General features: G+C 38.0%; 1 long non-coding RNA gene across 1 annotated transcript in view; it reads right to left on the bottom strand.

Annotated features, from left to right (window-relative positions):
- Positions 1-2,760: 2,760 nt before the first annotated feature.
- Positions 2,761-25,025, bottom strand: part of LOC148346298 (uncharacterized) — a 78,595-nt gene continuing 56,330 nt past the window's right edge. The window contains exon 3 of the long non-coding RNA XR_015848363.1: positions 2,761-2,915. This is a non-coding gene — a long non-coding RNA (uncharacterized LOC148346298). The remainder of the gene's footprint in view (positions 2,916-25,025) is intronic.

Genomic DNA, 25,025 nt, shown 5'->3' on the forward strand with positions numbered 1-25,025 from the left:
TGCGCTCTCTCACTCTCGCGCGCGCCCTTTCTCTCTCTCTCACTTTCTCTCTCTCTCTCTCTCTCACGCGCACGCGTACTCTGCTCAGCCAGGCCCCTCCAACAGCAACCGACTTGACGCCCCGGGTCCTAACGCCCGGTCACCGCAGGAATGTGATGGCGCATGAGCAAAAAATATATATGTTTAATATAGGTATGTAATCATTTTCACTTAAGTAAACTGAAAAAAATAATATTATTATTATTTAATTGTTATGATTTGTTTTTATTGTTTTTACTCCTGCTACTAAAAATATTTATTTAAATACTACAACCTGAGCTAATACTCATGTCTACTACAACTCCTACGAATATTTTCAATACTTGTAACAATACTATTGTTTTTAATTACTTCTACCATTGTTACAATTAGTAGTAGTAGTACTACTTTTGTCACTACTACTTCTACTGCTACTACTCCATTTGAGATTACTATAATTACGACTACTAATACTATTTTTTTCAAACTACTACAATTACTACTTTTGTGTTTGTTATTATTAATACTTAATATTAAATAGTATTACTACTACTACATGTACCACTATGTTTTAATACTACTCCCCCTTCTACTACTTTTTTGAATTACTGTACTCCTAATACTACTACTACTACTACTACTACTACTACCACAACAGCTACTTTTATTAATTTTAGGAGTACTTCAACAACTAGTTTTACTACTCTGTTTGTTATTACTATCATTATTACTACCAGTACTGTTTTTTTAATAGTACTACCTATTTCTACTATTATTAAGGAGTAGTGATTGGTACCACTACAAATACTTCTACTCATGACTACTACTACTCCGAGGAATATTTTTAATACTTATAACCATACTTATACTACTGTTTTTAATTACTACTACCTTTGTTACAATTAGTACTAGTACTACTACTTCTACTACTCAACTTGTTATTACTTTTGTCACTACTACTTCTACTGCTACTACTCCATTTGTGATTACTATTATTACGACTACTAATACTATTTTTTCAAACTACTACAATGACTACTTTTGTGTGTGTTATTATTACTACTAGACGTTTTTTTAAATAGTATTACTACTACTACATGTACCACTATGTTTTAATACCACTCCCCGTTCTACTACTTTTTTTGTATTACTCCTAATACTGCTACTACTACCACCACAACAGCTACTTTTATTAATTTTAGGAGTACTTCTACTACTAGTTTTACTACTCTGTTTGTTATTACTATCATTCCTACTACCAGTACTGTTTTTAATAGTTCTTCCCCTACTTCTACTATTATTAAGGACTCATGACTGCTACTACTCCTCCGAATATTTTTATTACTTCCTACCCTACTTATACTATTGTTTTGAATTACTACAACTACCTTTGTTACAATTAGTACTAGTACTACTACTTCTACTACTCGATTTGTTATTACTTTTTTCACTACTACAACTTTTAATTCTACTACTCCATTTGTGATTACTATTATCACTACTACTAATACTATTTTTTCAAACTACTACAATGACTACTTTTGTGTGTGTTATTATTACTACTAGACGTTTTTTTTAAATAGTATTACTACTACTACATGTACCACTATGTTTTAATACCACTCCCCCTTCTACTACTTTTTTTGTATTACTCCTAATACTGCTACTACTACCACCACAACAGCTACTTTTATTAATTTTAGGAGTACTTCTACTACTAGTGTTACTACTCTGTTTGTTATTACTATCATTCCTACTACCAGTACTGTTTTTAATAGTTCTACCCCTACTTCTACTATTATCAAGGACTCATGACTGCTACTACTCCTCCGAATATTTTTATTACTTCCTACCCTACTTATACTATTGTTTTGAATTACTACAACTACCTTTGTTACAATTAGTACTAGTACTACTACTTCTACTACTCGATTTGTTATTACTTTTTTCACTACTACAACTTTTAATTCTACTACTCCATTTGTGATTACTATTATCACTACTACTAATACGATTTATAATATATCCAACCCAACTTCTACTCCTATTTTTATCATTATTACTACTACTACTATTTTAAATACTTCCAACCCTACTTTTACTTCTATTTTATCATGATTACTACTACTACTACTTATTTTGTGATGATTGCTGCTACTAGTAGTACTACTACTACACCCTTTGTTATTACAGCTACTACTTTTGTTATTATTTCTACTACAATTACTCCTACTACCATTTTCATTATTATTACAATACTTATTGTACTTTTGTTTATGAAAATATCAATTCAAACAAAAATCTATGCCTTTTGTGATTTCTAATTTACTATCTATGAATAAAAATGTATAAAGAGTTCTTAGCCGTCAAAAAAATGAGAAAACAATTCTGAGAGGAATCTATTCCAAGAAACAAAATGAAAAAAAACCATGTAGGATTTTTTTAATACTCTATTTTCTGTATTAGATTATTTCTTAGACTGATATAACGCGTGTGTATGGAAATCAATTTAATTTTGATCAACAGAGAAAGCAATCAACTTTTTTCCCAGGTTACCTCATTTGTTATGCAACAGTTGCTATGGCAACAAAAGAATCATTAAGAAGACATTTTTTGGTCCTTTTAATTGTCAATACCACTTTTAATGAAGCAGGACGATTACTTTCCCACTCTCTTTTATGAATTATTAACAATCTGAATTAGTTTGGAATATTGCTATAAAACAATATTATGACTGCGGTTTTTATTTTTAAAAAACATTTGGGGGAAATATTGGAACGCCATTACGTCATTTGATAGGGGAGTGGCACCTCTTTCCACTGGAGTCAATCTTCGGCGCATCGAGTCTCCTCCTTTCTCCCACAGAGCGTCATCACGTTGCCATAGTAACGGCCTGCCTACAGGAGACAGAACAGATCATTATGAAGCATGGGACCCAGAAATTGAAGGACGTTTTCTTTTCTTTTTTTTTCTTCTTTTTTTCCCTGAGAACACAGGAAATGGCAGAACTGGATCACTTTGGGTGTTAAACAGTCACAGCAGATCGAGTGTGGGAAAGAAAAAGAAATTGCTTGGCACTGCAAATAAAAGTCCTTGTGCTCCATTTTAAACCTTTGGAAAAAAAAAAGATCATGTATTTCCAGGGGCTAAAAATATATGAGAAGACCTTTGGAAATGGACCCTGCAGTTAAACTTAGCATGATTCTGCAGTTCATTTGTCGTCTTAGATCTTTGGAAGAGAGTAATAAAAATGAAAAGATTTTTAAAAAAGAATTGTAGACAAACTGTCGATTGAAGAAGAGAAAATGAAGCAATAAATAATTGCCAGCGATCACCTTTTGGGTTTCATATAGTTCTCATTTTTAATGAAAACAAATATGGAGGAAAAAAATATAGTATTATAGATAAACTATGATGTAATAAAATATTAATAATGAAAAGAAAATACATGACTGAAATAATACGAAATAAATATCATAAAAATAAACAAATACAATGAAATAATGATAATGAAATTCTAATCAATCAAACAGTAGTATTATTGAGAGAAAAAATTATCATGAAAATAAGAAAATAAAATAAAAAAATAATAATGAAAATACCCTAATAAATAATAAAGTAAAAGAATAATCCAAAGAGTAATAATAATGAAATTACAATAAAAAAGTACATTTTAAAGGAGGAATAAGATAATGATGATAAAATACTGTAATAATAATCCAACTAGTAATGAAAATCAAACAATAAAAATAAATAAAAAAACAAAAAATGATCAAATAACAAAAGAATGAGAATACAAATATAGTATATAGCTAGTAATAATAAAGAAAACTAAAAATTAAAAAGCAAAAACTAAAATAATAAAAATAATAAAAAGAAGAGGGGAAAAAATAACAAAATAATGAGAATAAAATAATAGAAATACGGTCAATTATAATAATATCAATGTTCAAAAATATGAAAAAATAAATGCGAAGAATAACCGAAAATTAATCAAATAATTACAAAAAAATCCATATAGTAATAATAATGAAAATAAACCAATAAAATTAAAAGAACAATAGCATTGTTAAAATCATAAATGATACAATAATAAAATCAAATCAATAAAATGATGATGATATAAAAATAGAAATTAACACAACTTTTAGAAACAATTAAAATAAAATATTAATAAATATAAAGTGTTGTCAGGACCAGAACGGAAACGGGACCCAATTGCAAAGCGTTTACCACAAGTTTTATTGAAGGAAAGAGGAAGCGCTGCACCCACGATCCGGTGTTCGCTGGACGCGGGAAGCAAGTCGCTTTTGTACTCGGATTGTGATCCGAACACGGAAGTGGATCTTCCGTAGCGAGCGATGGCGGAGTCAGGGACGGAAAAACGGGTCGGTAGCCGGGACTGGGAGAGCAAGACGTGGTTGGGGTCGGAAAAGAGTCGTAAGCCAAAACGGGGGAGAAGACGTAGTCGGGGACAAAAAATGTCTTAAGCCAGGACGGGAGTGCAGACGTGGTCAGGATCAAAACAGGTCATAGAGACAGACAGGAGCAAAAACGGGACAGGTGGGAGTCAGGGTCGAAAAAGGCTTGCCTACCATTCACTGAGGTTCGCAGACGGACTGACAGCACTGGGTTCAAATAGTGACAAGGGAGCCAATCAGAACCCGCGGCGGTTGGCGCTAAATAAGCGGGCACGGCAGAGTCACATCAGTAATCATGACGAGTCCATTTATTGTGTTAAACTCACTTTACATTGTTTACTGCTGATTGTTATTTTATTATATCGTTTACGTTTTGTTGCACTTAAGTGAAGTTTAAGTATGTTGTTGGTGAGGTGCAATTAATATTACAAGGTTATGTCTATTTCGGGACCAGAACAAAGACAAGACCCACTTGCGTTGCGTTTCTCACAAGTTTTATTGGAAGAGAGAGAAAGGGTTGCGCCCACAATCCGGTGATTACTGGACGCGGGAGGCTGGTCGCTCAGAACGCGGAAGTGGGACTTCCGTGGCGAGCGATGGCGGTGTCGGGAACGGAAAAACCGGTTAGTAGCCGGGACAGGAGGGCAAAAACATGGTCGGGGTCGGAAGCGAGTCGTAAGACAGGAAAGGCGAGTGAACGTGATCGGGGATAAAAAGAGGTCGAAAGCCGGGAAGGGAGAGTAGATGTGGTTAGTATCAAAAACAGGTCGAAGCCGGGGAGCAGACAGGACTGACAAACGGGGACAGATAGGGGTGGGTTTACATAGGGACAGGGAGCCAATCAAAGTCCGAGGCAGTTGGCGCCAAAGGAGCGGGCAAAGGTGATTCACATCGGTAATCATGACAGTCTCATCTCTATTGAACTGACTCAAATACTGCTCAGAAAACTTATTTTTAAAGGAACGGAAATAGTTACTTTCCCCAGTGACTAGTTACTTTTACTATGGAGTAATCCAGTTACTTTTTGGAAGAAGTAGCGAGTAACTATAATTAATTACTTTTTTAAAGTAACGTGCCCAACGACAACCCTGTGCCCGCTAATTTGGCGCGAAACGCCACGGGTTCTGATTGGCTCCCTGTCCCTATTTAAACTCAGTCCTGTCAATCCCCTGTTGTCAGTCTGTCTGCGAACCTCTGTTTATACAAAATTAAATGGTAAATGGACTGCATTTATATAGCGCTTTTTAAGTCAATGAAGACTTCCCAAAGCGCTTTACAATGTGCTTCACACTTACCCATTTACACACACACTCACACACGCCTACTTATTGGGGGCATTAGGGATTCAGTGTCTTGCCCAAGGACACTTCAACATATAAGACAGAGGAGCCGGGAATCGAACCTGCGATCTCTTGATCACAAGACAAGCGCTCTACATCAAAAAGGATGTCTCTGAACCAATAAATAAGCCTTAGCGAAGACTGACTGACGCGTCATTATGAGGAGGGGATTTGAGTAACGGCTTCAAAGTAGCCTAATGTAGCAGAGTAGGAGTAGAGTTTCTTCTTCACAAATTTACTCAAGTAAAAAGTATAGTGATTAAACTACTCCTGGAAGTACAAAATGACCCAAAACTTACTCAAGTAATTGTAACGGAGTATTGAAAATAATAAATAAAAAGGGTGTTCATAGTACAATTTGGAACCCCAGTCAAAACCGGCAGAGAACTACTAATTTCGAGGAATTCTTCGGCAACAATTATGAAGCATTTTTATCTTAATGCCTTGAAAATTGCATTTTTACTCAATATTTATAGATCCAAAACAATATCAATGTGGTCACATAGTTTGAGACCTCAGAAAATAGAATTTAGGACAATTTAAAGCCATTTATGTCCTTATATTTTAGAAAAATGAACTCAGGCAAGCCTTTTTCAACCCTGACTCCCGCCTATCCCGTTTTTGCTCCCGTTTGTCTCCGGCTACGACCTGTTTTGATCCCGACCCCGTCCGCTCTCCCGTCCCGGCTTACGACCCATTTTTGATCCCGACTCCGTCTTGCTCTCCTGTCCTGGCTTACAACCCGTTTCTGACCCCGACCGCGTTTTAGATCCCCTGTCCCAGCTATCGACCTGTTTTTCCCGTTTTTCGGTTCTCTTTGCATCCAGAATTGGAGAAACGACAAGGAAGTAAAAAAAAAAGAAGTAAATAAAAACAAGACAGTACGTGTAGGCTTGGATAAGGATGAAAGAGAATTTGCGCAGGCGAGAAAAACATGGCCGGGGTTCCCAGACACACTTTCACCTTGCCTTAATATTGCACGAGCCGGGGGAGATGGAATCTCCATTAGACAGGGGGGGTTCAGGGGTGGGGGGCAACATGGGCGTAGGCCCACCCACGGATGTCTCGGCTAGAGTTTCGCGGATAAAATAATAGATTCCCTACTTTGACTACAATTGAAACTAACTGTAGTAATCCTACAAAAATGTGACAGATATACTACAAAAATATAGTAAAAAAATACTACGTAAATAATGCTGTAGAAATTCAGCAAAAGACTACCAAATAAAGTACAGTATTACTATAAACTACCACAGAAATACAAACAAAATTTGATCGCTGATATACTACCAAAAAAATACAACACAAGTAATACTACAAAAATACTACTGATATACTACTAAGATTCTACTATGTATATACTACAAAAACACAACTGCAGCAATACTACCAAAAATACAACAAAAATAAAAACTACAGTAATATTAGAGTAATAGTAGAACATTGTGACTACAGAAATACTACATTAATGCAACTACAGTAATATTACAGATATACTACATTCTAGTATATCAACAAAAATACAAGAAAATACAAAACAAAAAACAACTGCAGAAATACTACCAAAAATATTACAAAATCAAAACTACATGGATATTACACCAATACTACAACATTATGACTACAAATACTACAAATATACTACATTTTACTATAACAACAAAAATACAAAACAATACAAAAAATACAACTGCAGAAATACTACCAAAAATACTAAAAAAATAAAATCTACAGTAATATTACAGCAATACTACAACATTATGACTACTGAAATACTACAAAAATGCAACTATAGTAATACAACAGATATACTACATTCTAGTATATCAACAAAAAAACAAAATAATACAAAACAAAATACATCTGCAGAAATACGCCCAAAAATATTACAAAATCAAAACTACATTAATATTACACCAATACTACAACATTATGACTACAAATACTACAAATATACAACTACTGTAATACTAATAATATACTACATTTTACTAGTCAAGTCAAGTCAAGTCATTTTTATTTGTATAGCCCTAAAAAAAAATACAACTGCAGAAATACGACCAAAAATACTACCAAAATAAAAACTATTAAATATTAGAGCAATACTACAACAATATGACTACAGAAATACTACAAAAATGCAACTACATTAATACTACAGTTACACTACATTTTAGTACATCAAGAAAAATAAAAAAAATACTAAACAAAATACAAGTGCAGAAATACTACCATAAATATTACAAAATCAAAACTACATTGATATTACACCCATACTACAAGATTATGACTACAAATACTACAAATATACAACTACTGTAATACTAAAAATGTACTACATTTTACTATAACAACAAAAATACAAAACCATACAAAAAATGGAGAAATACTACCAAAAATACTACAAAAGTAAAAAATACAGTAATATTAGAGCAATACTACAACAATATGACGACAGAAATACAACAAAAATGCAACTACAGTAATACTAAAGATATACTACATTCTAGTATAACAAAAAAAAAAAGAAATGCAGAATTACTACCAAAAATACTACCAAAATAAAACTACAGTAATACTGCCGATATACTACATCCTAAATCTTTAAAAAGTACATTAAAAAACGATGCGGTGCTAAGAATCAAATGGACTGAACCATTTCAAGGCCTTGAAGTGACGCCGCATTTGTATTTTTTACATATTTTTTTCCAATTTGTATTTAGCGCTTTTCATCATATTTATTAAGGAAAACAGAGTTTTAAAAATCTTTTTTTTGGGGGGTTGTTGGGTTGAATTTGGGGGGGTGCTAGAGCCCCCACAAAACAGGCTGGTTACGCCCATGGCTTTAGGTCCATCCTGCAATAAAAAAACAGTAGATCAAACGAAAGGTCAGAGAAAAAAAATATACTACATCCTAAATTTTAAAAAAGTACATTAAAAACTACAGAAAAAAATGCTACAATGCGGTGCTAAGAATCAAATGGACTGAACAATTTCAGGGCCTTGAAGTATTTCCCAGGCCAGCGTCATTTACATTTTAGTTTTTCTATATATTTTTTTCAAGCACGGTAGCGCAGTGGTTAGCGCTTGTGCGGCACAGTTCATGTCATGGGAACCTGTCGTGGGTTCAAATCCAGCTCCAGACTTCCTGTGCGGAGTTTGTATGTTGTCCCCGTGCTTGCGTGGTTTCCTCCCACGTTCCAGAAACATGCATTTCAGGTGAATTGGCCGGTACAAATTGTCCCTAGGTGTGAATGAGCGAATGAGTTGTCTGTCCCTGTGTGCCCTGCGATTAGCTGGCAACCAGTTCAGGGTGTCCCCTGCCCACTGCCCGGAGATGGCTGGTATGGGCTCCAGCCCCCCCGCGACCTTAATGAGGACAAGCGGTACTGCTAATGAGATGAGATGAGATTAAAAACTACTGAAAAAAAAGCTACAACGCGGTGCTAAGAATCAAATGGACTGAACCATTTCAAAGCCTTGAAGTATTTCCGACGCCGCGTCATTTACATTTTAGTTTTTTTTATATATTTTTTTTCCAATTTGTATTCAGCATTTTTCATCATATTTAAATATCTTTTTTTGGGGTGGTTGGGTTGAATTTGGGGGGGTGCTGGAGCCCCCCCCAAAACAGGCTGGTTACGCCCATGGCTTTAGGTCCATCCTGCAAAAAAAAAAAAAACAAGCAACCTCATTTAACGGCTAGCAACTTTGCTATGATAGCATCGAGCCGGCACAGTAGATCAAACGAAAGGTCAGAGGAAAAAAAAAAGAAAAAAAAAGAAAAAAAACTGTCGACTTGGGTGTCATGCATCCCCGTTTGGTCTCGTTTTTTCGCAGTGCGCCCGCCCCCCCTTGCATTTCCCCCCCTCCTCAAATTCCCCTCCTCATATTTCCCCTCGTTGTCCCTGAGTTGGATGAGTCACCCGATAGAAGAAAAAAAAAAGATCATGGTGTTGTGTGTCATTCCACCTCAGGTGTCTCGACCTTCACCGGCTTTGCTCCAAAATGTTGTGTCGATTCCTCACCGAAATGGAGGTGGGCAGGGGCCAACACTTTTGCAAAGGCCCATAGAAAATGTACGTGAAAATGATTAGATATAATAAATGAATAAAGATTTTAAGGAAAAAAAAATATTTTATGTACCTTTGACTTCAGCTGGTCCAGTGGAGTAGCGGACGGATGCAGCAGATGTTGATACCGATACAGATTATTAATTATAACCTATATTTGGATTTGATATTCACTTACTGTAAACGCCTTAAAAATAGAGCAACAAGATTTCACTAATGCAAAAAGAAGATCAAAAGTAGATTATAAATCCTGTTTTGTATGTGAGTGTGTATGTATGTGGCGTATAGACTCCGAAATGGCTGAAGCCATTTTCATAAAAATTTACACAGTTGTACTTAGAGGCCTCTTAGAGTGTTTTCAGCCTGGCATCGTCCCAAGGCACCCCCAATAAATACAGACTAAAATCGATAAACATCTGTTTTGGTTCCCAAGCGACCCCCCCAAAAAAAGTATGTCGACATTTCAACGAAGCTAGTGAATTGAAACATGAGCGCACTACTGTTTTAGAGCCATACTGACAAACTCATGTTATGGTAACAGCTAATCACTCAGCATTTTATTTAGCACGCCTTTTATGCTCTCTTTCAATCACGCTTGATTGACGAACTAATGTTATGATAAGAGCTGATGTATCAGTTTACGCCTGAACGTGCTCCCCTATAATTTTTTTTTGCACATTTTTTTACACTTACAATGTTGCCTCCCTGCTTGGTATTAAGGATTACAATCGAGGGGCTTGGTCACTAAAAATCAGGAAAAATCCACACACACAAAAAAAAAAACGTTATTCTTCCTGCTTCCTGCCCGGTCGCTTATCCAATCAGAAGGCGCGGCTTGGGTGTGTTGGGACCAGAACGGAAACAGGACCCAATTGAGTTACGTTTCTCACAAGTTTTATTGAAGGAAAGAGGAAGGGCTGGATGCAGGAAGCAAGCCGCTCTCGTACTCGGATTGTGATCAGAACCCGGAAGTGGATCCTCCGTAGCGAGCGATGGCGGTGTCAGGGACAGGAAAAAAACGGGTTAATAGCCGGGACTGGAAGAACAGGGCGGGGTCGGGGTCGGGTCATAAGCCAGAACGGGAGAGTAGACGTCGTCGGGGACAAAAAGAGGTCGTAAGCCGGGACGGGAGAAGAGACATGGTCAGGAGGCAAACAGGTCCTAGCCGGAGACAGACGGGAACAAAAACGGGACAGGTGGGAGCCAGGGTCGAAAAAGGCTTGCCTAGTATTCACTGAGGTTCGCAGACGGACTGACAACAGGGGATTGACAGAACTGGGTTCAAATACTGATCGGGAGCCAATCAGAATTCGCGGCAGTTGGCATCAAATGTGTGGGCAGAGCTGAGTCACATCAGTAATCATGACATGAACTAAACCTGTATCCCTGGTTCTCTAATTCTAATTCATTTCTGGATGCTGTGAATGTGCTTGTTTAGTTTAGTTTCAATTATTTTTCAATGGAGACCCTTAATGTCTATTATCTCTTTCAATCTTCTCCACCACTAGTAAAGAGATAATGGAAATACAAATATTTGAAAAGGAAATACCCAAAAAACACAGAAGAGTCTACGAAACATTTTTTAGTCGGGGACAAAAGTGGTCGTAAGCCGGAACGGGAGAACAGACGTGCTCAGGAGTAAAACAGGTCGTAGCCGGAGACAGACAGGAGCAAAAACGGGACAGGTGGGAGCCAGGGTCGAAAAAGGCTTGCCTAGTATTCACTGAAGTTCGCAGACGGACTGACAACGGGGGACTGACAGGACTGGGTTCAAATAGTGACAGGGAGCCAATCAGAACCCGCGGCAGTTGGAGCCAAATGAGCGGGAACAGCTGAGTCACATCAATAATCATGACAGGGTGGCAACTGAGACATAGGGAGAGAGAGGCTCGCCTGCTTCTGAGCCTGATTAATCGGCCCGTGGAATGAAAAAAACCCCTGATACCGATATCCGTCCTAAATATCGGCCGACCTCTAATAAGCACAAAGTAAAACCCCTTATTGGTTTTGTGTACCATTCGACGGTGGGCGCTGCCAGGCCTTTTTCTACCGGCGCTCCGAATTGTTCCATTAAGTGGGTCATCCTCTCCCACAGTCTCTCGGAAGATTTTTTATTTTTTTCACCCGGAGGCGGCCGCTCCCCGCCATGTTTTTTGGGCTGCGGCTTTTAAGAACATTGAGGAAATCAACAGGAACAGTCGTGGCCTCGAAGCGCTTCACTTTGCCGCCTATGATTTCTTTACCGGTGTTGATTCAGAGATGAATAGAAGAATAGGGAGATAAAAGGCGGTTGCTGTGCTGCTGTGATAGCGCCAGATGACAAAAAAATGTTTCCGTTCGCTCTTTCGTGGACTCTTCTGTGTTTTTTGGAGTATTTTCTTTTCAAATATTTGTATTTCCATTATCTCTTTACTGGTGGTGGAGAAGATTGAAAGAGATAATAGACATTAAGGGTCTCCATTGAAAAATAATTGAAACTAAACTAAACAAGCACATTCACAGCATCCAGAAATGAATTCAAATTAGAAAACCGGGGATACAGGTTTAGTTCACTGTCACTATTTGAACCCTGTCCTGTCAATCCCCTGTTGTCAGTCCGTCTGCGAACCTCAGTGAATAGTAGGCAAGCCTTTTTCGACCCTGATTCCCACCTGTTTTTGCTCCCGTCTGTCCCCCGGTTTCGACCCGTTTTTGATCCTGACGTCTACTCTCTTGCCCAGCTTTCGACCTCTTTTTGTCCTCAACCACGTCTTCTCTCCTATGCTGGCTTACGACTCGCTTCCGACCCCGACCACGTTTTTGCTCTCCTGTCCCGGATACTGACCCGTTTTTTCGTTCCCGACAACACCATCACTCGCCAAGTGAGATCCACTTCCGCGTTGAGAGCGCCTAGCGAACACCTTCCTCTTTCCTTTAATAAAACGTAACGCAATTGGGTTCTGTTTCCGTTCTGGTCCTGACAGTTCAGTAGGTAATACAGTAATAATCAATTTTATAATGATAATAGGAATACAAAATTAAATAAATTAAAAGAAAAAAAACAAGAAAAAAACATTTTCTTTTATTAGATTTCTATCTTTTTAGTATTTTTTTCCAATATTTTTATTCAAATTAAAAACATTCAAAAAATTTAAATACAATGCATATTGTCATGATTACTGATATGAATCACCTGTGACGCCAACTGCCTCAGATTGGCTCCCTGACCCTATTTAAACTCACTCCTATCTGTCCCCTTTTGTCAGTCCGTCCGTGAACCTAAGTTAACACTAGGCAAGCCTTTTTCGACCCTGACTCCCACCTGTCCCGTTTTTGCTCCCGTCTGTCCCCCAGCTTCGACCCGTTTTTGATCCTGACCACGTCTATTCTCCCGTCCTGGCTTTTGACCTCTTTTTGGCCCTTACCACTTGTACTCTCCGTTCCTGGCTTACGACTCGCTCACGACCCCGTTTTTGCTCTCCTGTTCCGGATCCTGACCCTTTTTTCCGTTCCCGACACCGCCATTGCTCGCCACGGAAGATCCGCTTCCGTGTTCAGAGCGACCTGCTTCCCGCGTCCGGATGGTGGGCGCAACCCTTTCTCTTTCTTCCAATAAAACTTGTGAGAAACGCAACGCAAGTGGGTCCTGTCTCCGTTCTGGTCTTGACATTGCTAGCTTGTTAGCTTATCAAGTACCGTATTTTCCGCACTATAAGGCGCACCTAAAAGTCTTAATTTTTTTCAAAAGATGACCATGCGCCTTATAATACAGTGCGCCTTATTTATGGATCAACATTAAGTCGCAAAGTCTTGCAACTAATGAAAGCAGCCGCCGACTCGATTTTCCCCCGAACGCCAAGTAGTCCGCGGTGTATGCTGGGATTTATTTACCGGCGTTTCATTGGCTGACCAATGTGTCAATCATCATTTGAATCGATCACTATTGGCTAAAGTTATTCGGAGGTCAAGGGGCGGATCCTTTTTATCATTTACAGGCTGGCATTGGCTAAAGGGGAAAAACAAAGCCTGTAATTGGCTGAAAAAGATGTGTCAATCATCAGTTGAATCGATCACTATTGGCTAAAGTTATTCGGAGGTAAAAGGGGCGGATCCTTTTTATCATTTACAGGCTGGCATTGGCTAAAGGGACAAAACAAAGCCTGCAATTGTCGGAAAAAGATGAATGTGAATAGCAAGTTTGGTTGGTTGTCTACGGCATAGAGAAAACATCTTTTCTATTCCGTATTTGTAAATATTTTACTCTCCTGGATTTACTACACTCACAGATATAAGAGGACCATGGTTGCACATTATTATTGAACACAACGACTTCGGTGAGCTACTCCGGCTATATATTTTCCCTGTATCCTGTTTCAGACTGAACTCGATGTTTCTGTGATAAGCGGTGCAGATAATGGATGGAATGGAGTGTCTATTTTTAAATTCAACTCAATTCCAAGTGTTTATTGTCATATGCACAGTAAAGTTGCGAGCGAAAAGAAAATAGAAACTAAGGAATGGTTGGCATTTCTTGAATCCCAAGATTTTAACCTTCCGAATGATGGAACGATGCATTTGAGTGCCATCGTACGGACACCGCATCCGCACGTGTCGACGACACGTATTTGCTTCTTTGCAAGCTTTGGGAATGTTAAGTGGGTAATAAGTTGGACTGAACTTTCCTGAGTGTTTTGTCGACATTCCCATTGTAGCGCCTTATAATCCGGTGCGCCTTATGTATGTCAAATATAGGACCAAAAACTATTTTTTCGGGGTGCGCCCTATAACCCGGTGTGCCCTATAGTGCCGAAAATACGGTACCTTGCATATTGCTACAGTCTGTTTTCAAACAACGATAAATACCAACGAATCGTAGCGACAAATGGCTTATTCAGCATTACGGGCAGAGTGCTCCCATTACCGGCAGATCGTAACTTTCGCTTCCATTCCGAATGCATAAAAACTTTCCCATTCTCTCTCTCGCTGTCGTGGCTAGCTAGCTAGAACCGGAGAGCCGCTTTCATCCGACTTTATAAAGCCATAAAACATCCGGCGGTGTCATAAATCCGGCGACGGATGGCCGTGACGACCGTGAGCCGGTTGAGGGATGGACGGCGATGGCCGACAAATTGGGGCGGCGGCGCGACGGGCGCGGGAGGGTCAAGGCTGCCCAAAATACGGTTGCTATGCCGTTGAGGGCCGTCGCACCTGAACGCGGCACTAATGGGCTTCCGTTTTGCCGTTACTGCAAAGCTCCGGGAAGTCGGACCTAAATAAGAAAGATGAAACACTATTTTTTTGTCATTCGGTCAACGACATAGTAACTGTCAACATTAGCATTACAAGTAACAGAACAACTGTATATCCTATAGATGTCAAATGAGTCAGTAGTGCATAACACTGGCTAATATGTCTAAATCAGGGGTGTCAAACTCATTTTAATTCGGGGGCCACACGATAGAACAAACATTCTGTCAGGGGCCAGACTAGTAGATTAAAAAGAAAGAAAAAGAGAGATAAAGAAATAAGAGAAAGAGGGAGGGAAAAGGAGAGAGGGTGGGACAAAGAAAGAAAAAGAGAGAGAGGGAGAGAGCGTGAGAAACAAAAGATAAAAAGTCGTGAGAGAGGGGGAAAAGAAAGGGAGCAGAAGAAAGAAATCCAAAAAGAAATAGACAGAAGGAGAGAAAAGAGAAAAAGCGCAAAGGGTAGGAAGAGAGAAAGAGAAAAGAGAGAACAGGAAAAAAGGAAGTTAGAGCAAAAGAAGTGAAAAAGACACAGAGAGAGAAAGAGACAAAGAGCAACAAAGGAAGAGAAAAAGAGAGACACAAAGAGTGAAAGAGACAGAGACAGAGTGGGAGAAAAGGGGTGTGTGAGAGAGAGAGAGAGAGAGAGAGAGAGAGAGAGAGAGAGAGAGAGAGAGAGAACTCGGGCGGGGGCCACACGATAGAACAAACATTCTGTCAGGGGCCAGACGAGGAGATTAAAAAGAAAGAAAAAGAGAGATAAAGAAATAAGAGAAATAGGGCGGGAAAAGGAGAGAGGGTGGGACAAAGAAAGAAAAAGAGAGAGAGGGAGAGAGCGTGAGAAACAAAAGACATAAGAAGTCGTGAGAGAGGGGGAAAAGAAAGGGAGAGGAAGAAAGAAATCCAAAGAGAAATAGAAAGACAGAAGGAGAGAAACGAAAAAAGAAAGTGCGAAGGAGGGGAAGAGAGAAAAGGAAAAAAAGGAAGTTAGAGCAAAAGAGGTTAAAAGACACAGAGAGAGAAAGAGACAAAGAGCAACAAAGGAAGAGTGGGAGAAAAGGGGTGAGAGAGAGAGAGAGATACAGAAAGAGAGAGGGAGAGAAAGAGAGAAAGAAAGAAAGAAATGAATACAAGTACAGTGTCTTTGTTCGAGGCACCTGGCTTTGGCAACATCAAGTTGACATATTTCAACCTGCAGCTCGTTTTTCTCTCGTGCTTCTCTGAGTGTTGTCTCGCGGGCCGGATTCAATCCCTCAGCGGGCCTGATCTGGCCCGCGGGCCGCCTGTTTGACACCTGTGGTCTAAATCATGAAGTGCATAGCAACTGCACAGCATTTTCTACTTTGACTACAATTGAAACTAACTATAGTAATCCTACAAAAAAGCGACGGATGTACCACAAAAAATATAGTAAGAAAATACTACGTAAATAATGCTGTAGAAATTCAGCAAAAGACTACCAAATAAAAGTACAGTATTACCATAAAATACTACAGAAATACAAACAAAATTTGACCGCTGATATACTACCAAAAAAAAACAACACAAGAAATACTACAAAAATACTACTGATATACTCCTAAGATTCTACTATGCATATACTACAAAAACACAATTGCAGAAATACTACCAAAAATACTACAAAAATATTACAGCAATACTACTAACATTATGACTACAGAAATACTACAAAAATGCAACTACAGTAATACTACAGATATACTTCATTCTAGTATAACAACAAAAATACAAAACAATACAAAAAAATACAATTGCAGATATACTACCAAAAATATGACAAAATCAAAACGACATTGATATTACACCAATACTACAACATTATGACTACAAATACTAGAAATATACAACTACAGTAATACTACAAATATACTACATTTCACTATAACAACAAAAAATACAAAACAATACAAAAAAATACAACTGCAGAAATACTACCAAAAATACTACCAAAATCAAAACTACAGTAATATTACAGCAATACTACCACATTATGACTACAGAAATACTACAAAAATGTAAATATAGTAATACAACAGATATACTACATTCTAGTATATCAACAAAAATACAAAATTCAAAACAAAATACATCTGCAGAAATACTCCCAACAATATTACAAAATCAAAACTACATCAATATTACATCCATACTACAACATTATGACTATAAATACTACAAATATACAACTACAGTACAGTGATACTACAAATATACTACATTTCACTATAACAACAAAAAATACAAAACAATACAAAAAAATACAACTGCAGAAATACTACCAAAAATACTACCAAAATCAAAACTACAGTAATATTACAGCAATACTACCACATTATGACTACAGAAATACTACAAAAATGTAACAATAGTAATACAACAGATATACTACATTCTACTATATCAACAAAAATACAAAATACAAAACAAAATACTTTTGCAGAAATACTCCCAAAAATATTACACCAATGCTACAACATTATGACTACAAATACTACAAACTTACAACTACAGTAATACTAAAAATATACTACATTTTATTATAACAACAAAAATACCAAAAAATACAACTGCAGAAATACGACCAAAAATACTACCAAAATAAAAACTACAGTAATATTAGAGCAATACTGTACTACAACAATATGGCTACAGAAATACTACAAAAATGCAACTTCATTAATACTACAGATATACTACATTCTAGTATATCAACAAAAATACAAAAAAACAAAATACAACTGCAAAAATACTACCAAAAATATTACAAAATCAAAACTACATCAATATTTCATCCATACTACAACATTACGACTACAAATACTACAAATATACAACTACAGTAATACTACAAATATACTACATTAGGTCATAACATTATCCTCGCATGTGACATAACACAGTAGTACAGCATTAGAATGACTCAAATATTTGGCTATGATGTCGTATAATGACGAGCATAGCAACTGGATTACTACTAAAAATATCAACGGGGACATAAGTGCATGGCAACTGACAAGATCTATCCTTAACTTTGAGGTCAACCGCATAACAACTGTTATACTTCACATGATATAACAACTACATAACTATGGAATAGAAATGAGTAAAATAAACTAACATTGGCTAATTATTAATCATAGTGAGGCTACCAATTACATAGCAACTGGTTACACTATCATCGCACCTGACATTGTAACTGCTCAAGTACAACGTTAGAACGACTCAAATATTTGGCTATATGTCTTATATAGATGAGCATAGCAACTGGATTACTACAAAAAATATCATTGGGGACATAAGTGCATGGCAACTGACAAGATCTATCCTTAACTTTGAGGTCAACCGCATAACAACTGTTATACTTCACATGATATAACAACTACATAACTATGGAATAGAAATGAGTAAAATAAACTAACATTGGCTAATTATTAATCATAGTGAGGCTACCAATTACATAGCAACTGGTTACACTATCATCGCACCTGACATTGTAACTGCTCAAGTACAACGTTAGAACGACTCAAATATTTGGCTATATGTCTTATATAGATGAGCATAGCAACTGGATTACTACAAAAAATATCATTGGGGACATAAGTGCATGGCAACTGACAAGATCTATCCTTAACTTTGAGGTCAACCGCATAACAACTGTTATACTTCACATGATATAACAACTACATAACTATGGAATAGAAATGAGTAAAATAAACTAACATTGGCTAATTTCTAATCATAATGAGACTACCAATTACATAGCAACTGGTTACACTATCATCGCACCCGACATTGTAACTGCTCAACTACATCGTTAGAACGACTACAATCTTTGGCTATATGTCGTATATAGACGAGCATAGCAACTGGACTACTACTAAACTTATCAATGGGGACATAAGTGCATGGCAACTGACAAGGTCAATTATTTACTTTGTGTTCAACTGCATAGAAACTGGTATGCTTCACGCAGTATAACAACTTCATAACTATGTAATAAAAATAATTGAATAATTTTTTAATCATCATGAGACTACCAACTACATAGCAACTGGTAACATTATCATCGCACCTGACATTGTAACTGCTCAACTGCAACGTTAGAATGACTAATAAAACTAGCATTGGCTAATATGTCTGCATAATTAGAAGCATAGCAACTGGTATGCTTCCCGTCGTATAACAACTTCATAACTATGGAATAAAAATCATTGATTAATTTGTAATCATCATGAGATTACCAACTACATAGCAACTGGTAACATTATCGTCGCACCTGACATTGTAACTGCTCAACTGCAACGTTAGAATGACTAATAAAACTAGCATTGGCTAATATGTCTGCATAATTAGAAGCATAGCAACTGGTATACTTCACGTCGTATAACAACTTCTTAACTATGGAATGAAAACCATTGAATAATTTGTAATCATCATGAGATTACCAACTACATAGCAACTGGTAACATTATCATCGCACCTGACATTGTAACTGCAACGTTAGAATGACTAATAAAGCTAGCGTTGGCTAATATGTCAGCGTAATTAGAAGCATAGCAACTGGATTACTACTAGGAATATCAATGGGGACATAGGTGCATAGCAACTGACAATAACAACCCTCAACTTTGAGGTCAACTGCATAGCAACTGTGAACATTAGCATCATGCAATATGACAACTACATAACTATGGAATGAAAATGACTAAAATAAACGAACATTGGCTAATTTGTAACAATAGTGAGACTACCAACTGCGTACCAAATGACATTATAACCGCTCAACTACAACATTAGAATGGCTATATAACTGGATAGCTACTACACAGATAAACAGAGGTATATCGTAACTGACAACATTAGTCCATAACGTTGGCGTCACACCACTTATGCAAGCTAGCTATGGCTCATATGTCATTATAATAAAAAGCATAGCAACTGAATATCTACTACCACTATCAAATGGGACACACATGCATAAAAACTGACAAACTCGTCATAACTGACAGTGACTACAAGACTATATACATCTGAGTAAGTACAATGGCTAATACATCATAAGGAACATAGTAACTACTAATTCTCGATTAGAGTAACATAGGAATGTCATAATAACACCAAAGCACCAATGACTAATATTTCATCGTAGAGAGGAGCATAGAAACCAACAACACCATAATAATAATAATCAACATAGTGACTGGTAAAAAAATATATCCTGGTGCTGGATTGACTAATAAAACGCAACATATATAACCATGCAACCGCATATATAATGATCAATTATAGTGACATAGTAACTGCATAATCACACCATTAGAGTACTAACATGGCTTACACACCATTATAAAAAGGAGCATAGAAACATATATATACTGTAAATATAATGGTACATAAGTGCAAAGAGCATGATAACTTTTAACATGAATGACATTGTAACTACAACATACCTAAGAAAAGTAAAGGAGGTAAACAAACTGTGTTTTTTCAACTATTTTGACCTTCTCATTTGAGCAAAATCTCCTTGCCAGAGCCCGATTTATAAATCAGGCTCCGACAGCGTAACTGTTATTGGCCACTAAAAAACTCATCTGCCCATAAAATAATCCAATTAGGTTCCATGTTGACAGGCGTTTTTTTACGAGTTGAGCGACTCCGATCAAAGCTTGATTAAACCCGACACTTTCCGACGCTGCTTTTCGAAAATGACGCTGGGTGTCGGTCTCCTTGAACTCGGGGGACACGGAGTAGGAAAAACCCGCGTGGGCCGGACTATTAGTTGAAAGAGAAAGTGAGAGAAAGAGAAAAAGAGAGAGAGGGAAAAAGTTAAAGAAAAAAAACTAAAAGAGAGAAAGAGGCTGATAAAGAGAGAAAAAGAGAGGGCTGGGAATAGAAAGAGAAAAAAGAAAGAGAAGAAAAGAAAGAAAAATGAAAAAAAAAGAAAGAAAGAAAAAAGAAAAAAAGAAGAAAGGAAGAAAGAAAGAAAGAAAGAAAGAAAGAAAGAAAGAAAGAAAGAAAGAAAGAAAGAAAAAAGAAAGAGAAATAAACTGAAAGAAAGAAATACAGGGAGAGAAAATGAGAGGAAAAGATGAAGAGAGGCAAACTGACTGAGAGAAAGGATAGGGAGAGAAATAAAAGGCAAAGAAAGAGGGAAAGAGAGAGAGAGAATTAGAGACAGAAATAAAGGGAAAGAGAAAAATAGACACACACACAGAGAAATAGAGAATGTGCAAGAGAAAGATATGAAAAGAAAGAGAGAGAAGGAGAAAAAGAGGGAGGGGGAGAGAGTTAAAGAAAAAAACAAAAAGACAGAAAGAGGCTTGTAAAGAGAGAAATAAAGAGGGATGGGAATAGAAAGAGAAAAAAGAAAGAGAAGAAAAGAAAGAGAAAAAGAGAATGGTAGAATGAAAGAAATAAAAAAGAAAAAAAGAGAAAGAGAAAAAGAGAATGGTAGAATGAAAGAATGAAAGAAAGAAAGAAAGAAAGAAAAAAAGAAAGAAAGAAAAAAGAAGAAAGAAAAAGAAAGAGAAATAAACTGAAAAAGAAAAACAGGGAGAGAAAATGAGAGGAAAAGAAAGAAGAGAGGCAAACTGACTGAGAGAAAGGATAGGGAGAGAGAAAAAAGGCAAAGAGAGACGGAAAGAAAAACAGAATAACAGAAGAAGAGTGAAAGAGAGAGAGAGAGAGAATTAGAGACAGAAATAAAGGGAAAGAGAAAAATAGACACACACACACACAGAAAGAGAAATATATGAAGAGAAAGAGAGAGAAGGAGAAAAAGAGGGAGAGAATTAAAGAAAAAAAGAGAGAAAGAGGCTTATAAAGAGAGAAATAAAGAGAGATGGGAATAAAAAGACAAAAAAGAAAGAGGAGAAAAGAAAGAGAAAAAGAGAATGGTAGAATGAAAGAAAGAAAAAAGAAAAAAGATATATTTATATTTGAACGCATACACTATTTAATTTTCATTTATAATATTGTGTGCATTTATTGTTGATTTTGGTCATATTTTAGTATCATATTTATTCATTTATTAAACTTTTTTTTTTTTTAAAAACTATTTTTACTTCATAAATTGTGTTTAAATGAAACTTTTACATTTTTTGTCATTTTTTTAAGCTTCTTTGGCAGCTAGCTTAGTACTCGCTCCAAGTTAGCTTAGCCAGTTAATTCTAGACTTTAGCTTTTTCTTCCTTTTTTTGCATTAGCAATTAGCATGTAGCTCGCGTACAAGCTAGCAGCGCTAACGAGGAGGGAGGCGCAAGGCCGGGTCGACGCTACAAGCTAGCCGAAAGCTCCTTTCAAGTCCACCTTTGATGTTGATGTGAACAAATAGAAGTGGGGGGCCCCCGAGGACCCCGAGGATTAGGAGTGGGGGGGGGGGCTCTCCTGGAACGGGGCCCGACGCTACGATTCGCTTACGATACGCGCGGGAGGAATGGATTTTTTTTCACCTTTCATTGTCATGATGACTGATTAGTATCGCTACTTGATCGGTTCCCCGTCCTTCTTAAGCTCAGTCCTTTCCTTCGTCTGTGGTCAGTCCGTCAGCGAACCTCTGTTTCTACTAGGCAAGCACTTTGACTCTGACTCCCGTCGGACCCGCTTTTTGCACCCGTCCGTTCCTGATTTCCCCGTTTGTCTCCAACTACGACCTGTTTTTGACCCCGACCACGTTCTGCTCTTTCGTCCTGGCTCACGACCCGTTTTTGATCCCGACCGCCATCTGCTCCGGAAGATGCTCTTCCGCATTCGGATCACCATCCGATTCTGTGAGCGGCTTGCTTCCCGCGTCCAGCGAGCACCGGATCCTCTTTTCCTCAATAAACTTGTGGTTAACGTTACGCATCTGGGTCCTGATTCCGTTCTGGTCGTGACAGGAATATTCATTTTTGATGTTTCGAGTCGGCCGTGGGAGTAAACGGGTTCCACTCGCCAACTTGTGATGAATTGAAAAGAGGATGGACAGATTGAAATACCGACACTGACTCCTACCTGTTTTGCTCCCGTCTGTTTATCTCAATAAACTTGTGGTTAACGTTACGCATTTGGGTCCTGATTCCGTTCTGGTCGTGACAGGAATATTCATTTTTGACGTTTCGAGTCGGCCGTGGGAGTAAACGGGTTCCACTCGCCAACTTGTGATGAATTGAAAAGAGGATGGACAGATTGAAATACCGACACTGACTCCAACCTGTTTTGCTCCCGTCTGTTTATCTCAATAAACTTGTGATTAACGTTACGCATTTGGGTCCTGATTCCGTTCTGGTCGTGACAGGAATATTCATTTTTGATGTTTCGAGTCAGCCGTGGGAGTAAACAGGTTACACTCTCCAACTTGTGATGAATTCAAAAGAGGATGCACGAATTCAAATACCAATCAAAATGCGAGAAAACAATAGAAAAAAAATTCAATAAATACATATTTCGGAATACTATTACTGGACTTGATTTTAGACTCGTTCAAACCAGGTCTAACTTGTGGCGGCCTCGGACTCTGATTGGCTCCCTGTCACTATTTAAACCCACGTCTATCTGTCACCTGTTGTCAGTCCGTCTGTGAACCTCAGTTTACTCTAGGCAAGCTTTTTGACCCTGACTCACTTCTGTTTTTGCTCCCGTCTGTTTCCCGGCTTCGGCCCGTTTTTAGATCTTGACCACATCCACTCTCCTCTCCTGGCTTTCGACTCGTTTCCGACCCCGACTACGTTTTTGCTCTCCCGTCCCGGCTACTGACCCGTTTTTCCGATCCCGACACCGCCATCGCTCGCCGCGGAGGTCCCACTTCCGCGTTCAGAGCGACCTGTTCCTAGTATTTTGACGTGCTGTTTTGTCTGACCTGAGAAAATTAACACAACACTGTTTTTGGTGCAGGGCCAAATATGATTTCATTTCTGGAATGAAATTAACCGCGGGTTTATGGATCAGTATTTTGATTCTTGTTCCCAAATTTCTTTCCCTGTTCCCGTTTTCTCAGACTTGTGTCAACATTGTCTTTTTCATATTTTCCACATGTGTGAATCCATTCTCCTTTGTCACGTCAATAAAACGTAGTTTGTTAAAATCAAACATTATTCATTTGCAGGGTTGGGTAGGGTTACTTTAACTGGATTACTTTCAATTACTTTTGGATTACTTCGATACCAAATATGCTAATAAAAGACTAAAGTAGCTAAATATGAATAAAATTACTAAACTGTTTGGATTTATTTTAATTTAGGTTCTGTCGCATTTAATGTTGGTTTTGCCGGAGATCAAAGAGATCAAAGCCAGGAGAGAAAGCTTACCACGTGTTGTGAGTCATTTTTTAATTTATATTTAGTTTCTATTTGGTATTGGAGTAATCCAAAAGTCATTGAAAGTAATCCAGTTCAAGTAACCCTACCCAACCCTGTTAAGAGTATGAATGCTAGACGCAATACGAAGCTACGTGAGCACTACCTGCTGGCCGAACCGGTAACTGTCGAATGAGATTCCGAAACAAAATCGATATCGTTTTATGTGTATCGTGCGGTTATCGAATTCTAGCATCGTTTCATGTTTTTTTTCTTGTAATTGATTACAAATGGAATCCTACTTTTGCGGAGCTGGGAACGGATTAGCGCGTTTAGATACAAAACACGACTCGACTTAAGACGTTTTCATCGGAATGGAAATGAAAGAAAGTTACAGGCCGGCTAAATCGCCCCCCCCCCCCCCCACCTATTCTTCGCCCCCCCTCCCCCGCACGGCGTGGCTAAAAATGTCCCAGGCAACGCCGGTGGATGTATCGCCATGGCAACAGCCTCCTTCTGCACTCTATTTTCAGACCGAAAAGGGGGAAGGGGCATCCGCGGAGAGGGGGGGGGGGGTATGAGGAGAAATGCAAACATTGCCGTTTCTCCAGAAAAGGGATACATTATTCAAGTCAAGCTGGGGGGGAGCAGGGGGGGC

Source organism: Urocampus carinirostris, chromosome 20 (assembly GCF_059441175.1).
Source record: "Urocampus carinirostris isolate Australia breed hairy pipefish chromosome 20, RoL_Ucar_1.0, whole genome shotgun sequence".
In the NCBI taxonomy this organism is placed as follows: Eukaryota; Metazoa; Chordata; class Actinopteri; order Syngnathiformes; family Syngnathidae; genus Urocampus; species Urocampus carinirostris.